We start from the raw sequence: 16,911 nt of genomic DNA on the forward strand, positions 1-16,911 counted from the left end.
TGTGCATCACATTCATAACTTGCCACAGAACTTGCAAGGTAGCAAATCTGAATTAAAAGACCTAACAAGATACTAAAAGAGCAGCTGCATTAAATAAAAAATGGAAAAAATGCTTCACAAATTAATTTTTTTAATAAAAACCCAGTTTTTTTAATGCATGTGGTAGGAATGGTGGTGGTAGGGAGTAGCAGATGTTGCATAAGATTATGCCTTCTGGGATTGGTGGGAATTGTAATCCAACACATCTGGAAAACATCAAGTTGAGGAAGGTAAGATTATACTCATGGCATGCATACAACCTTGTGGAAGGAAACCCAGACTACAGCAAGTTCACCAGAGAAAGTTATGGAGCCTTATAATGATATTCTGCTCATTTAAGAAATTACCCTGAGTGCTGGGCTTGTCTGAGAACTCAGTCTTCTGGTAGGAATTCTCAAACTTTGGGTCTTACATCACTTTGTATCTTGTGCCATTTTAAGAAGTCTTGCAACTTCTTAAAATGACAAATGAATTTGTATGACCTTGTCCCATAAGTAAAGCTAAGGATAATTAGGGTTAGGGTCAGGCAAGTACACACACACACAAATTCATATCGACAGAGCCTTATACTCTGTTGTAAGTTTGTGCTGACAAAGTGAGGAACAAAAGCCAGCATGAGTTTTGAAAGCATTTCTGCTTTGCGCTCACACCTGCTTTGTCTAGCAAGTTCACAGCTAGCTTGCACATACAAAGTGGGGAGCAAGGCCCAGAACAAGTTTGATAGTGTTCCCATTCTGCATGCACAAGCTAGATCAGGCTTTTAAAAAACTATGGAACCCACCACCACCATCAAAGTTGTTCACAACTGGCCAGGGAATCCTGATCCACTGCTTGAGCAACTCTGCCGTGTGGTATTACATAAACTTTCTGAATCATTTCAGCCCAAGTTTGACTGATCCACAGAATGAAAACTGCTTTGAAACAGATTGTTCCTAGGGCTACCATTAAAAAGGCAATATGCAGTGGTTTTTCTCTCTCTCTCTCCTTAGATTTTTTTTTTTAATGGTAAGAAAAAAGATGGAAGAAATGGGAAACTTGAAAGAGAGAAGAGATGGCTTTGGCTGAGTGCACAACATCCTGGTGAAGAAAGGTTTGCATTAGGCAAGAAGGCATGTTTGGTATTGTCTGCTATCTATATTTCCTATTACAAATCTGAAAACTGCTGATGAATAAAGACTCTCAGAGACCAACACAGAGCAGTCCTGGGTTAGGGTAAATACAGGCAAAATGAAGTCTTATTGGGGAACCAACTAGGAACATTTGAGCACCCCATTTTTTATGCATTTAATAACATGGATGCTATAAAAATGTAATTCGGGATTGTGGACTATTTTCCCCTGCTGTGTTAAGAAATCTGTCTGCTGAGAGCTTGTGGACAATACTTTGTTTGTTAGTTACTTCCCTACAAAGTTTTCACCAGAGACGCTTCCTTCGAGGATCACAAAACAAATGACTTTAATCCCACTAGGCAAATGATCTTTAAGCAGCGATTGTTTCTCTATGGCTAAGGTAAAGCGGATCTCCAGCTCAAAACAAGAAACAGCTTCACAAGAATTCTTGTTTTGCTTTTTTTTTTCCCTAAGGGTTGTTTTTTCCCCTGTTTCTCTCTGGATGGTACTGCTGTCCCAATCAGCCCTGAGGCTCACTTTATGTAGTTGATCTAAGAGGTACCACAAGGAGGGAACCTGCTTGGGATTGAGAACAATGTCATCCCTCTGTGGATCAGAAAGTTGTGAGGTCCAGGTGTGAGTATAAGAAAAGCCCCAAAATGCAATGTTCTCCATAGCACTTTGAAGTGAGACTGGGAATGGAAAAAGGGAATATTGCCTGTCTCCCCGATGACATGCACCTCCTCCCAATGCTGGTTTACCTTTGTTAATGTTTTCTACTACAGATTAAGGTTACTATGGTAACTAATCATTTTGGCCGGGTGCAGAGGTTGAATTCAACTGTCCCCTTTTCAGATGTTGATTTTTGCACCTGGGGGGAAACAACTTGCCTGGACTTGTTTTAGTTTCTGTTTCCTTTCTGTGCAGGCATGTAGAGAGTCAAGCTGCTCTCACTGAGAGCCAAGCCTTTTAAATATGTTTTGCTTTCTGTAAATACAAATTATTTTTATAGAAATGCCTGGTGGGTGACTTTTCTGATCTCTCCTGGGCCAAAGGCTTTCCCAGCAATCTGCCAACAACCTTGGCCAGTGGCATCCTGGCCACGTTTGCTTCTCCGAGTCTTCTAATGCTGGCCTCCATAATGGCCTGGTGGGGCAAGATGAGGCTGGCTGGAGGCGAGACTGAATGGTGGCAAGGACAGTGGCATCCCAAGGGGGCTGCATGGCTTGTAGCAATCCCACACAGCCAGTAGGAGTTGCATCAAGCCGGTCTCACTCCAAGACCTCCCCATGAGTCCAACCGGTAAAGCTTATTGGCCAACTCAGCCCTGCCCCCCAGCTCTGAATTATCATCAGAACCAGTTGTTGCCTAATTTTAGACAATATATTAGCAGCTTTGCATAGTGGTAACAGAAACCAGCATTTTAAGAATGTTAGTTTTTAGTTTCCAGCCTTATGGCTACCTTATAAAATCCCTGAAGTAATGGGTCTTTAGCAATTTGCCTAGATGTTTGCCCCAGCCCATATCATTTAAATAATTCAATTTTCTCTGAAAAATTTCAGATGCACCTTAGGACATTGTTCTGATTTTTTAAAAATACGAAGTACAGATGCTTTTGATTAAAACCATTAAATAAAACAAGGCAGTTATAACAACCAGACAATTGTGTGTTGATAGGATTAACATAAATCTGCAGATTACTTATTCTTTAATCACTTTTTTCCAACTTTTGCCCTTTATCCTGGCAAACTTCCTTATCATGAGCATATAGCCTGTTTGACCATCAAGCTAAGTGTGCTGAGCAATCATTCTCAAGGGAGGATCACCACCTAAAGCAAAACACACCACCCAAGAAGATATTTGCCTTCAAAAATGAAGCAGCAAAATTACTGATAGAAAAGAAAGCATACGTTAAGAAATGAGTTAGGGTTGGTACCAGATTTTAGATGACCTTGGTAGCCTTTCACTCTTGTTGAACTGTTTTCTCTTTTTCTAGGGATGGCAGTGATTGTTTTCCGCTACCAACAGCTCCAGTAAGCCCTTGGGGTTACTCCACCCTGCCACTTTGGCAGCATGCTCAATCTCTCATCCACATGTCTGAGCAAGTGAATGGCAAGGGTGAATAGAAGCAGTAGACTACTACTTGGTCATCTGTTCTTGGGGTATTCCTGGATGTTCATTTGCTGATTGGAGAGCAAACAGCTGGCTTTAGCTCCCTTCTGTTTCTTTTTTTATTATTACATTATTACATTTATTTATTACATTATTATATTATATTATATTTATTATATTTTATTTAGTATTACATTATCAGGTTGACAGCATATGCTTATATTCAGTGTAAGATAGACCGAACCAATGGTGTGTATAGTGGTGGGAATTCCTCCTTTTCTTTCCCATCTGTCTTGGCCAAAGAGAAAGTGTAATGGTTGCCTAATCCCAAATACTCAGTCTCACAAGCTCGAGCTTAAAGATAACTGATTTATTAAAGGAATAGTATGCAAATACAGAGAAAGCTGAGAATGAGCAAAAGCGCGCCAAATACAAACCTAAAAGCCTTGCCTTCAATCCAGTCCCGCCCCAAGCACCCGTCAGCAACCACCCCCTCCCAGGTGCTAGCAACCGTTACACGCGCCTGGGAAAGTAACCTTGAATAGGATTGCAAACCCAAACATACATTCCAAAGTTCCAAAACAAAGGATAGAGCACGAATGGAAAATACCAGCAGAGCAAGCTGAGTATACACGGAGAAACGGTTTGACATGTGAAACGTTACGATGTTAACAGAACATGGAAATGGTGAACATGACATATCGCCCCCCTAAAAAAAATGCTAAGGAGCCGGCTTGTCCGGATAGGCAGAGTGAAAATGAGCAACAAGGTCGGGAGAGCGAACATCGTGAGCAGAAACCCATTCAGGATGAGGGAAATGTTTCCAGCGGACGAGGTACTGCAAAGTGGAGCGCTGGCGGCATGAGTCAAGGATGTCAGTAACCTTGAAGTGCTGTTGGTCATCAATCATGATTGGAGGTGGTGGGGCCGGTTGGGGATGCCAGCGGTCCGACTGCAGGTAGGGTTTGAGCAAGCTGCAATGGAAAACAGGATGTAAACGTTTGAGGTTATGGGGTAAATCAAGTTTGAAAGTAACAGGGTTAATTTGTGCAATAATGGGGAAGGGACCAACAAACTTAGGACCAAGTTTTTTCAAGGGTTGTGGCGATTTGATGAATTTTGTGGATAAGTAGACTTTATCCCCCACAGCAAAAGTAGGTTCGGGGGAGCGTTTGGCATCAGCATGTCTTTTATAGGCTGTTTGTGCATGGTCGAGAGCTTGTTGAATATTGTGCCATGAGTCTTTGAGAGTCTCAGCCCAGTCATTGAGAGAGGCTGGTAGTGGCTGCGGGTGCGGGAGTTCGAGTATCGGGACGAACTCACGCCCGAAGACAGTTTTAAAGGGAACTTGACCAGTGCTTTGATGAACGGCGTTGTTATAGGCAACTTCAGCAAATGGGAGTAGGTCCACCCAGTTGTCTTGTTGATAATTGACAAAGGCTCATAAGTATTGTTCAAGTGTAGAATTAACTGCCTCAGTAGATCCATCTGTCTCCGGATGCCATGCGGTGGAGAGGGCTTGTTTGGTGCCAAGCAGTTTTAAAAATGCCCGCCAAAACTGTGACGTAAATTGTGTGCCTCTGTCACTCACCAAACGGGCGGGGATTCCGTGAAGGCGGTACACGTGCACGAGGAATAGGCATGCCAGCTGTTGCGCGGTGGGGATAGAGGCGCATGGGATGAAATGAGCTTGTTTTGAAAAAAAATCTTTTACCACCCAAATGACTGTGTTTCGTTGACTTGGTGGGAGGTCGACAATAAAGTCCATGGATATGTCCTGCCACGGGAAGGACGGGGTCGCCACAGGTTGCAGGAGACCTTGAGGCTTGCCAGTCTTGCGCTTTATAGTTGCGCGCACAGGGCATGCAGTGACATATGCCTTAAGGTCCTTTAGTAAAGTTGGCCACCAGAATTGACGCCTAACTAGGTGAAGGGTTTTAAGATATCCAAAATGTCCAGCCAACTTGTCGTCGTGGCAGCACTGGAGGATCGTCTTTTGTAATGCATCAGGGACATAGAGATGATCGTTTCGCCAGGCAAAATTGTCAGTGAAAGTTACAGTGTGTAGGTTTGCTTGCAACCAAGTATCAGTTTTGAGGTGGAAGAGCAACTGTTGTTTCAAGTCTGATGGAATTGGCAAGCGTGGTGGATGGGGGGGAGGCGGAGCGGCTTGGGGCTGAGTTTGTTGCGCTCGTGCCCGGCTGCGTGTCACAGCTGCCAAACTTAATTGCTTTTCCGTCCATACAGTACCCTGCACCATTGGCCCTGGGCCAGCGTCTTGGGGTCTGCGTGATAAAGCATCAGCTAAAAAGTTTTTCTTGCCTGGTATAAATTTGAGGGTGAAATCAAAGCGACTGAAAAATTCAGCCCAGCGAAGTTGTTTGGGGCTGAGTTTTCGACTGGTGCTTAATGCCTCCAAGTTTTTATGGTCAGTCCACACCTCAAAGGGGTTTGAAGCCCCTTCCAATAAGTGGCGCCAAGTTTCCAAAGCAGTTTTTACAGCAAAAGCCTCTTTTTCCCAAACATGCCACCGTCTCTCTGTTTCTGTGAACTTGCGAGAGAGGTAAGCACAGGGTTTTAAAGTGCCAGACTGGTCTGACTGGAGCAGGAGTGCCCCGACGGAGAAATCAGAGGCATCCACCTGCACCACGAAAGGCTTAGTGGGGTCAGGATGCTGCAAAATGGGTTCGGTGGTGAAGATTTGTTTGAGCGCATCGAATGCCTGTTGGCACGTTGGGGTCCATTTAAGGAGCGCTCCTGGGTTCTTTGACCGTCGCGTATCCCCCTGAGCTTTAGTTTTTAACAGTTCAGTAAGGGGGAGGGCGATTTCTGCAAAATTTTGGGCAAATGCCCTGTAGAAATTGGCGAATCCAAGGAAACTTTGTAATTGCCTCCTGGTACGAGGAGGCTCCCATGCCACAATAGCTTCAACTTTGGTAGGGTCCATCTCAATACCCTTTGCGGAAATTCTATATCCCAGATAATCAATTTGTGATTGATGGAAGGCACACTTGGACAGTTTAGCATACAACTCAGCTTTTCTCAATTTAGTAAGCACTTGACGCACCAAGTGAATATGTTCTGACATGGTTTCAGTATAAATCAATACATCATCCAAATACACCAGTACCCCTTTAAACAGGTGGTCGTGCAAGACCTCATTGATAAGTTGCATAAAAACCCCAGGTGCCCCTGATAGACCAAAGGGCAAGACTTTGTATTGGAAAGCCCCAAGAGGACAGTTAAATGCTGTTTTCCACTCATCCCCTTCTCTTATGCGAATGCGAAAATAGGTTTCTCTTAAATCCAATTTTGAGAAGATTTTGCCTCTGGCCAGATGTGATAACATATCTTTGATAAGGGGCAAAGGATATTTATTTAATATTGAGACTGCATTGAGCCCGCGGAAATCGGTACAGAGTCTCAAAGAGCCATCCTTTTTTGGTCTAAAGAGTACAGGCGCCCCCACCGGGGAGTTTGCAGGCTCAATGAAACCCCTAGTGAGGTTTTTGTCAATGAATTCCCTTAGCGTCGCTAGCTCTTTAGGAGACATGGGATAGATTTTTGGGTGAGGTAATTTTACATTGGGGAGAAATTCAATGGCACAGTCTGTTTTTCGGTGAGGTAGCAAGCGATCTGCTTCCTTTTCCCCAAACACATCAGCCAGATCCTGGTATTGGTTAGGCAGTTCTAGGGCAGCTACAACATCAGGATGCATCAGCGAACGGGAACAACCCGAGTCTAGCATGGCCCAGACTTCAACAGTTTTGGTTCTAGAGCCCAATTTTACTTTGACAGTCAGTGTAGGAAAATTCCCACTCACCGAATCGTGGTCGCGCCCGGTTTCTTCCACCTGCCCAACGGCGCCCTTCAGGGCAGGTGGAAGCCTTTTCCCGCCGGCTGGTCAAACTGTAATTCCTCTTCCTCTTCCCCGAATGGAAAGTCTGGAGGGTCGAGTTCAGCGCAGGCAGCCTTCATCTTGCGCGGCAGGGATGGCGATTTTCCTGATGCTTTCCCTGGCCATTCCTCTGGTCGGCGTCTTGGGCACGAAGTGGCACGATGCCCGTCCTTTCCGCATCTCAAGCACTGACCTTTCGCAAATCGTCGTTCTCTTTCTTCCTCCCAACTTTTTGGTTTAGGGCGGCTCGGAAATCCAGCAGCACGAGTCCCCTTAGCGACTCGGGTTTGTCTCAGTTCCTTGCTATGGGCATACATTTGTAGAGCGTTTTCCACGCTGCCCAACTGAATCCACCCGTATAACGTTTTAGGATCGTCCCTACACAAAGCCCAACGGAGGGTTTCCGTCTCCAGCCCTTGCTTGAACATTTCCACTAAAGTCGACTGGGACCAATCCTCCACCTTTCCCGCCAGGACTTTAAATTCTAAAGCGTAATCTGCGACAGAGAGGGTTCCTTGAAAAAGTTTTCTCAGGGCGCTTTTTGCCCTCTCTTGAGCCAATGGGTCTTCAAAGTGCTGTTTTAGTGACCACAGAAACTCATCAAAGTCCTCTAACTCCGTGGCCTCTGCTTGACATAGCTGTACGTACCAATCAGCTGCCCTCCCCTTCAGCTTGTTGGCAATAAAATTAATTTTGCCCTGTTCCGAACGAAAACTTCGGCCCCAATCTTCCATATAATGTCTAGCATTCATAATGAAAAAAGAGAGCGTGGTAGGGTCCCCATCAAACTTCACCCCAAACGGTGGGAAGGTTCTTACCGGCTCCACCGGCTGTGGTGGCTCTGCAAACGTCAGTGCACGTCGAGCCCCCAGCGGTGGCCGATCTCTGGTTGCCCTCGACTCCTTCCCTCCCAATTGTCGGGAAGCCCGAGTCTTACTTCTTCCCCTGAGTGACAGGGACCTCTCTCTTGGGTAAGCCAGCTGGGAGGGGTCTTCTTCCCAATCTTCCTGTAGTGACCCCAGGCCCCTGGGGATATCCTTTAAGAGGGTCACTATCATATCCATTTTGTCCTCTATTGCTTTCATGCGGGCAGGAGTGACAGGCTCTTCTAAGGGTCTATTGGTCACCACCACCCTCGGTGATAAGGAGATTTCATGTTCCCAGGATGGCTGTGGAGATCCCCTCCCCGGTGCTGCTTCCACTTCGGGTTGGGGTTCACCCCTTGTGGCGCCCTGCACCGCCAACAATAGCTCATCCAATTGAGCCTCCCGCCTCTCTCGACGTGCTGCCCGTTGCGCTCTCGAAGTTGGAGCTACCAGAGTCTTCGTCGAGTCTGGCTCTTCTTCGCTCCCTTCACTCTCGCGAAGCTGAGGTTCGATCATCGCTAGCGCTCCTCTTGACCCAAACTTTGGATGGGGCTAGCGGAAGATGATATAAATGATTCTCAGCTTTATGTAATGGTTACCTAATCCCAAATACTTAGTCTCACAAGCTCGAGCTTAAAGATAACTGATTTATTAAAGGAATAGTATGCAAATACAGAGAAAGCTGAGAATGAGCAAAAGCACGCCAAACCTAAAAGCCTTGCCTTCAATCCAGTCCCGCCCCAAGCACCCGTCAGCAACCACCCCCTCCCAGGTGCTAGCAACCGTTACACGCGCCTGGGAAAGTAACCTTGAATAGGATTGCAAACCCAAACATACATTCCAAAGTTCCAAAACAAAGGATAGAGCACGAATGGAAAATACCAGCAGAGCAAGCTGAGTATACACGGAGAAACGGTTTGACATGTGAAACGTTACGATGTTAACAGAACATGGAAATGGTGAACATGACAGAAAGAGTATAAATGAGTTGTATAGTGAGTGGGAGCCATCACAGTTTGCTCCTCTGCTTTTGTCAGCAAGAGGATAGCTATCATTCCTTGTTGGAAGGTGGAAAACTGGCAAGAGTGGAAGGAAGGAGAGTGATTGAAGCAGACAGTGGAATGTGTAACGAAGGAAGGAAAGATGAGGAGGCTTAATTCTGCTGCTGAAGCCCAAAGACAGGGACAGAGAATGGTAGCTGTTGAGAATGATCAGCCTACAGCAGGGGTCTTCCTGAGGCCATGGCTTCACTAGTAGCCTAACACTTTCAAGCCTTGGATGATGTTTTTTTCATCTCAGACCATGGAATCTTAGGAGTTGGTCAGATGGCAAATTAGACTGCAAACTATAAAAAAACACAAATTACACAAACCCTGCATTCCCAGAGAAATAAACAAGTGACATCACCTCTTAGTTCCAAGAGAGTTTGTCAATGAATACAAGTTAAATAGTCTATGTGCTCTTCAAAGTTCAAGTTGGTGTTGTTTCATTCGTCTTTTGAAGACTGGTGTTCTAATTGTGACAAATTATTTTTTGGATTTCCTGTTAATTAACTTAGGTAAATGTTGAGGCAAGGATTAATTTTAGCATGCAGAATTTTCCAACTGAAAACTTTAATTGGATATGTAAATTGGTTACCTAGAAACACCAGTTATTAATACATGTAAATCTGTATCTGCAGGAGAAGAAAACTAAGATTACAAGCAAGCATGAAGACAAATCTAGTGCCATCAACAGTCTCCCAGATAATAGATGTACAGCTATACAATATTTTGAATGAATAAACCCTCACGTTTTGTTCTCCTTGCCCTTTCTTTGCTTTTAATCTGTTTTTTTAATCTCTGGTATGTATTGTGTTGGATTTGAATTTAGGCATACTTAGGTTATAGTCACTGAAATCTGGGGCTTCCAGATCTGGCTAGGACACACTTTTTCAAACTGGTGCCTTTAGATCTACAATATCTCGCTGCAAAAATCCTAACAATTACTAGACAGCAAGGAGACAGAGAAAAGTCTAGGTCTTTGCTGTCCTCTAATGGTCATCAAGATTTTTGCATGCTTAATCTGATAGTCCTACTGAAATAATTGCTTTGTGCAAAACTGAATACAATTTATTGGTTGGGTTGCATATGCTACTAAGCCATGGATAACCAGAGTTTATTAAATAAAGCAGCACTGGTGGAACTCACCAAACAAGCCACATTTTGGTTTAGCATGGTTTGTAAATACAGCCGTTGTGTTTACTCAGTTCTATTCAGAGCAAGTTAGTGAATACTTTGATTACACCAAAAGTAATGCTGCAAGTCAGTTATGATTTAAATTGAAATGCAACCAAAAGTTATGTTCAGTGAGACTTACTTCCAAGCAAATGTAATTATATTTTAGAGTTAGCCTGGCCAGGTTAACCTGTTTTGCATAAAAAGAATTCTTTTGCAATATAGTGCAGAATATGCAGGGAAAATACTCTGAGTTGGTAAATAAATGTCAGAATCTGAAGTCCATAACAGTTTAAAAAATCTAGCAGAGGAAGGGTCAAGTAGTTAAAGAATAAATAAATAAATCGGGAGTCAATTTAGTTAGCAAATGCGGGTGAGAAAAAGATAATCACACAAGCACTCCAGAGAAGATACTGGTTGCTCTTTAACAGAACTTAGCAGAGCCCGTTCAGGTAGACCTTCTTCCCCAGCCAAACGGATCTCCATAATCAAATCACAAAAGATCCCTTCCAGGGAGAACCTTCCTAGCTGGTAGACAAAGCCACAGCCCAGCAAGGAACCCAGCCGATCAGAACAGGAAACCACAAACAGCAGAGGGCCTGACCGCAGAGTGTCTCCTCTCTGAAGACAGGTAAACTGCACTTTCCTAGAATTCCTAGAGAGCGCCCCCTGCCAAGAAACTGGCTAAGTGCGCTTTCTGAGAAGTTCTTAGATGGCAGGAACCTTTGCATAACAACAGCCAAGCTTTCCTATACACAGGGCTTGTGCGGAAAATACACGTGTGGCCACCACCAACCAGGAGACACTGTACTCTTGGAAAAATAAAAATCACCTCTGTTCAAGCAGTCGCCTAAGAATTTTCATTCCCAGCTCGGAACGGACCTGATAAGATTTCCTTCAGATAGATAGATGATGGATGGATGGATGGATGATAAGATATATCACAGCTGTGTATAAGCATCTAAATATATACATATATACACACATACATACACATACGGCTTGTGAATCACATATTCACTGCTTCTACCATTAGGCAGAATAAAGAAGCTGCTGTTAGGGTCAGGTAGAGGGAAAAGGGTAAATGCTACCAGGAAACCTCTTCTGTGTCTCTCAGATTGCCTGCTGCTTGTGATTGTGGTGGTAGAAACTTTTTCCTGAGGAATCCTGTGATAAGATCTTTGTATACCTGGAAAAAGGAGGTGAAATCTTGTCTTATGTTTCAAATCTGAAAAGCATCTACTTTAGTTTGTATACTATTTTTGATACATATTGGCCTGAACCTGTTGGCCTTCTGTAAGGCTCTGAAGACCTGATTATGTGCCTGGGCCTGGGGCTCTGGGTGTGTTAAGGGCCCTGTTTCTTGGCTATATTAACATCCATGTATTGTTTATTTGGTGACCATATATATTTATTTTGCACTTTTAATTGTTTCAATTATTTTAAGTCTTCTATAGTTTTTATGATTGTAAGCCACCCAGAGTTGAGATGGATAGCTATAGAAATTAATTAAATAAATATTCAGCCACACCTAAGACACTAACAGCCAAGGCAGAACTTCAACTTATTTTAGATTGTATTTGGAAAAGACGTATATAACTGCTACAATTTTTAAGTTGGAGGGGAAAAAAATCACCTGAGAATTAAGGCAATCAAACAGTGCATGCATGGTAAGGGTTTTCAGAAACCATCAGACCCATGGTAAGGGCCAGATATACTGCTCTGGAAATAATCTGCTTCATCTTGGATCACTCAAGTTTCAATCTGACTAAATCCCTATATCTAGAGCAGAATTCTCCCAAAATCAACAATGTAAAAAGCTCATTAACTTCAGGGATGTGTTTGTCTTTTCTGGTTTTCATTTGAAAAAATGGCCAGAACCAAGCTGCTGCAATGCAGCCTGGCTTTTTTTTTAAAAATCCCTTTCTCCATTTAGTAATTTCTGATCACAGTCTTTAGAGGTACCCAGCACAGTAGCTGAGACTGTGCATATGATGGTAGATACCCTCCATCAAAGCTGTGTGTTGACCCTGCTTTTCCATAGACAGTTGGAATGAGTTGGTCCAGTCCCCAAACACAAAACTCTAACCACTGCCACCACCTGCCCATTGGAATGTCAAATCAAAGTGACAAGACCCATGGCATTGTGGGATAAGCGAAGAGGATCTTGGATTTATGCTGCCTCTAAATGTGGATGTGCCTTAAATGTCAGGTGTACTAAAGACCTGGGATTCAGAAAACAACTTTCATTTATGGAATTGAAGGTCAAGTGCCAGGTGTAAGTTGAAGTCAAGATAAATAGTTGTAAGTTAGAAGCCAGGAAAAATGTTCTTAAAGCCATGAATTAAGACTTTGGACAACAGGAGCGTAAAGGTGAAAACTTAAGTCATAGTATTGCTTCACCAGTAACCCATAGCAAAATGCAGCCTTAAGTAAAGAGGCAACCAATGTAGCCAATATGTAGGAGAAAAAATTGAGGTAACCCTGTTTGGAAATCTCCTGTTCATTCACTGAGGTCTATATTTAGCATTTGTGACTAGAGCCAACCCCACTAAAAGTAACCAGAAACAGATGCTGAAGGCCAAAATGATGTTTCTTGAAGAAGTTACATTCTGCAATAGAAAGCCTAAGTCTCTGAGATTTCTGTCCTCATGGTAAGGAAATGGGAGTGCTACCACAGCAGGCTGCAAAAATCTCTAATGCTGCCATTTAGGAATTGTCTACTTTTTTCCCCCCACCCCAGATCTGGTAGCCATAGAGAAAGGGCAGAAGGAATAAAGTACTCTGTTCTTCCTGTAGGAAGCAGGGTGAAGTGCAGAACCTCAGTCTTCCAATCAAGCGAAAGCAGAGCAGAAAAGGAACAAAGAGAGGATTTTTTAAAGTTATGATTAGACATAGAGAGCCAGTTTGGTCTGTTATCCTGTAAGTATATTGGAATATGAGTCCCATATTCTCAGCTAGAAATTACAGATTTGGTCCAACATCAGTAGCCAGTTTGGTCTAGTGGTTCAGACACCAGGCAAGAATCCAGGAGACCATGTGAGTTCTAGTCCCGCTTTAGGCATGAAAGCCGGCTGGATGACTGTTGGAAGAAATTAAGATTGCTCCCTGCCCTCCATGTTGTCTCCCCCCAGAACACTGTCTCCCTGCAATATTCCCTTCTCCTTGAGCAAGGTAAAAGGTTAAAGGTTACAAACAGAATGAGTTTGATGCAAAAAGGAGATGCCAGAGATTAATATGTAAAAGGAAGCCCAACTGTTTAAACCGAGGATTCCCTTCCAATTCAATCAGAAACCTTGGAACACAAAAGGTCACTCATTCACAGACTTTAGCAGAGCCCATCTAGGTAAACATTCTTCCCCAGCCAAAGAGATCTCCATAATCCAATCACAAAAGATCCCTTCCAAGGTGAACATTCCAAGCTAGGAGACAAAGCCACAGCCCAGCAGGGAACCCAGACAACCAGGACAGGAAACACCAACAGCAGGGGGCCAAACCACAGAGTGCCCCCTCTCTGAATTTGGGTAAACTGCACTTTTCCCAAGTTCCTAGGGGGCGGGAACACCTTTGCATAGCAACAGCCAAGCTCTCCTGTATAAAGGGCTTGTGGGGGAAATACAGGGGTGGTCACCTTCCAACCAGCATACCTTGTACTCTGGACATGCTCTTGGGAAAATAAAACTTCAACCTCCAACCCCTCCTACATGATGGTTGAAGAGATCATAGCCATCTGTATTTTATGAGCTGGGGTAGTTAAGAAATTGTTTTGGTTTGAATGGGATTTTATTGGAATTTTATCGTGTATTTATTTGAGTTTTTATTGTATATTTATTCTGTGTTGTAAACCACCCAGAGTCCCTCCGGTCGGAGGAGATGGGTGGTGACAGATTTGATAAATAAATAAACAAACCTCTGTTCCAGCAACTTCTTGTGTCTTTTCATTCCTGGCTGGGGCAAACCCTGGTAAGAATTCCTTGCAACATGACCTTGAGCCAGTCATGCTCTCTCAGCCCAACTCACCTCACAGGGTTGTTGTTGTTGGGAAAATAGGAGGAGGAAGGAGTATTAGGTGTGTTCTCTGCCTTGAGTTATTTATCAAAAAAATAAAGGTGAGATAAAAAATCTAAAAAAGAGGGAGAGAAGATTTTAGTAGTAGTAGATCCTAGTAATCAGTAGATAAATAGCACAGAGTTGATGTTTTTAGAGCTGCTTCTACAATAATCTAAAAAGCTCTTACATAATGAGACTACCACCCCATTCTCTATGTATATATTTGTTGATGGAGGTGATGATGATGATAATATAGAAATAATAGTAATAATAATATGAGAGCCAGTGTAGTGGTTCAGGTGCTAGACTAGAAGTAGGGAAGGTCAGGCTCTAATTTTCAAAGATGACTTTGAGCCAATTATTTTCTCTCAGTCTTAGATTGGGAAGTCAACAAATATCTGTTTACCAACCCACACTGGACCAGTGTGGTAGATTACAGTCCATAGCTTCACTGAAGAGGCTTCTGTGTGACTAGGCTGCAGTGCCATAACTAAAGATGAAGCAGGCCCAGAAGCAGAGGACAAAAAGCCAGGAATCTTGTCTATAAGATCCCTTCAGGAAGGTAGATAAGAAGGAAACGAAAGGAAACAAATAGTTAAGGAAACAAAGGAAAAACGTCACCTGAATCAGACAAAGGAAGTTGGGCCTGAGTGCATGGGAACCCCCCACCCCCACATCCCATCAACAGCTACCAAACTTGTAAATTAACAAGGCAAGAGTAGCTGCCAGTCTTGTGAATCAACAAAGCAAGGACTTTTATGGATACAAGGGATCCTAAAGCCCGCCCACCCTTTGAGTCATTTTTGGATCCAGACTTGGTGGCTTCTGTCCCTCTAGCCCTCTAGCTAGTGCCCGGCAGCCTAGCTGAGAAGGACGTGGGTAAGTGTGGATGAGTGTGTGTGCATGTGTGAGAAAGAGCAAATGTACACTGCAACGAGTAAAGTTTTGCTGTTACTTTAAATTCACTGGCTCTCCATGTCTTACAAAGAGCCTGTTGGGCCTCAGTGTTCGGTCGGAAGTGATTTGTGTGTGTCCCTAATTATTTCCTGGCTGTTGCCCAGGGCTGTGTGTCTTGTCTGCTCAAGCTGCACTATCTGGAAAACCCAGGTAGAAAGTAGGGGGGGGGGGGCTGGCAAGATCGGTGTGCCTCAACAGGTTGTGAGTGTGTGAGTGAGTGACCATAAGATGAACCTGGGAGTGTGTGTAACACTTCATCCTGCAGTGATTTGATTGAGACTGATAATAATCAAAAGAACCTTGAAAAAGCAGTTTAATGTACATGCAGAAATTCTCCCCATCTTATATAATCTTGGGGCTCAACAATTTTCCAGTTCCTGTAGTCAGTCACATTATTCACAACCCAAATATTCAGCTTCTCTGTTTATGAGTTCATGTCATGAACCATAGCAAAATAGGAAACAAAACTCTTTTCTGGGGTTCATGCCAGACTTCTAATTAAATTCAAGAAAATCATTCCCATGTGTTGCAGAAGGAAGGAAGGAAGGAAGGAAGGAAGGAAGGAAGGAAGCCATAGAAGTTTTAAAAGTGTAAAAAGGAAGCTGCCGATTTTTCCTCCTGCCAATTAATTCTAATACCCTGGGTTTCAGACATCAAAAAGCTTTGATTCAGAACCTCGGATGCCTTAAAAGATTGGATAGAAGTTGGCTGCCTTCTGGATGAGAATAAACAACTTTCCTTATGGCTTCCAGAGTTCCATTTACTAACTATCCACAAGAGGGCAATGTCATTCTTAAATTTGACATTTGCAAAGGCATAAAATGCCTCACAAAGCAGTAGTATGTTTCAAAGAGCAATGCCTTTTATTTGTGATTAATATTAATACTGTGCCAAACTCTTTCCTGAAAGTTTTGTTTTATCTTTCTGAAAGAGGTGTCTTTCAAATATTGACACTGATAAAACAATGTATTAAAATCAATTATTTGATTGGCCTATCACTTCTACAATCTGCAAGAGAAAAAAAGATTTTCTTTTTTAAATGGTTGAAAGTAGTTTTTTTAAAAAAAAATCTGCAATATATCTTGCTGACCACAAATTCATATGTTTCACTCATGGCAAATCCAGGAATGTAACAAAAACAGCCTGGTTACAGGGTCATCCATGTACTACTGCAAGATTGTAGTCATACCCCCTTTTTATATGCAATGTGTGTAAAAAAGAAGTGGGACTTCAATTGTGCAGTAGATGCACATACACCCTGCAGACACCCCTATCTGACTAGCTTTGTTTTCCCCTTCAAAAAAATCTGTATGAAGTGGCTGCTTGCCTTTATTTATTTATTTTCATTACAAAGAAGTGCCATATTTATAATAAAATATACTTTATGGCATTTATGGCAGCCTGGAGCTCTTTTCCTGAGGGAGCTTCCCTTTTGCAGTACATTATTTCCTGTCCTGACCATATGACCATGTCAGACATGGAAGCTAACCATTTTTTCCCCTCAGAAATGGATGTGCCCAGAGTATGCATATTTTTTTAAATGTATGAGTAGTATGTGTTAGTAGTAGTATCTAATACACATATGAAACTTCAGTGAAAAAAGGAAAGCCTGTTCTTTGTTGAAGGAGCTGAAAAATAAAAACGGCTTTGAAAAATAGCCATGA

This window comes from Candoia aspera, chromosome 2, assembly GCF_035149785.1.
Source record: "Candoia aspera isolate rCanAsp1 chromosome 2, rCanAsp1.hap2, whole genome shotgun sequence".
NCBI classification, from domain to species: domain Eukaryota; kingdom Metazoa; phylum Chordata; class Lepidosauria; order Squamata; family Boidae; genus Candoia; species Candoia aspera.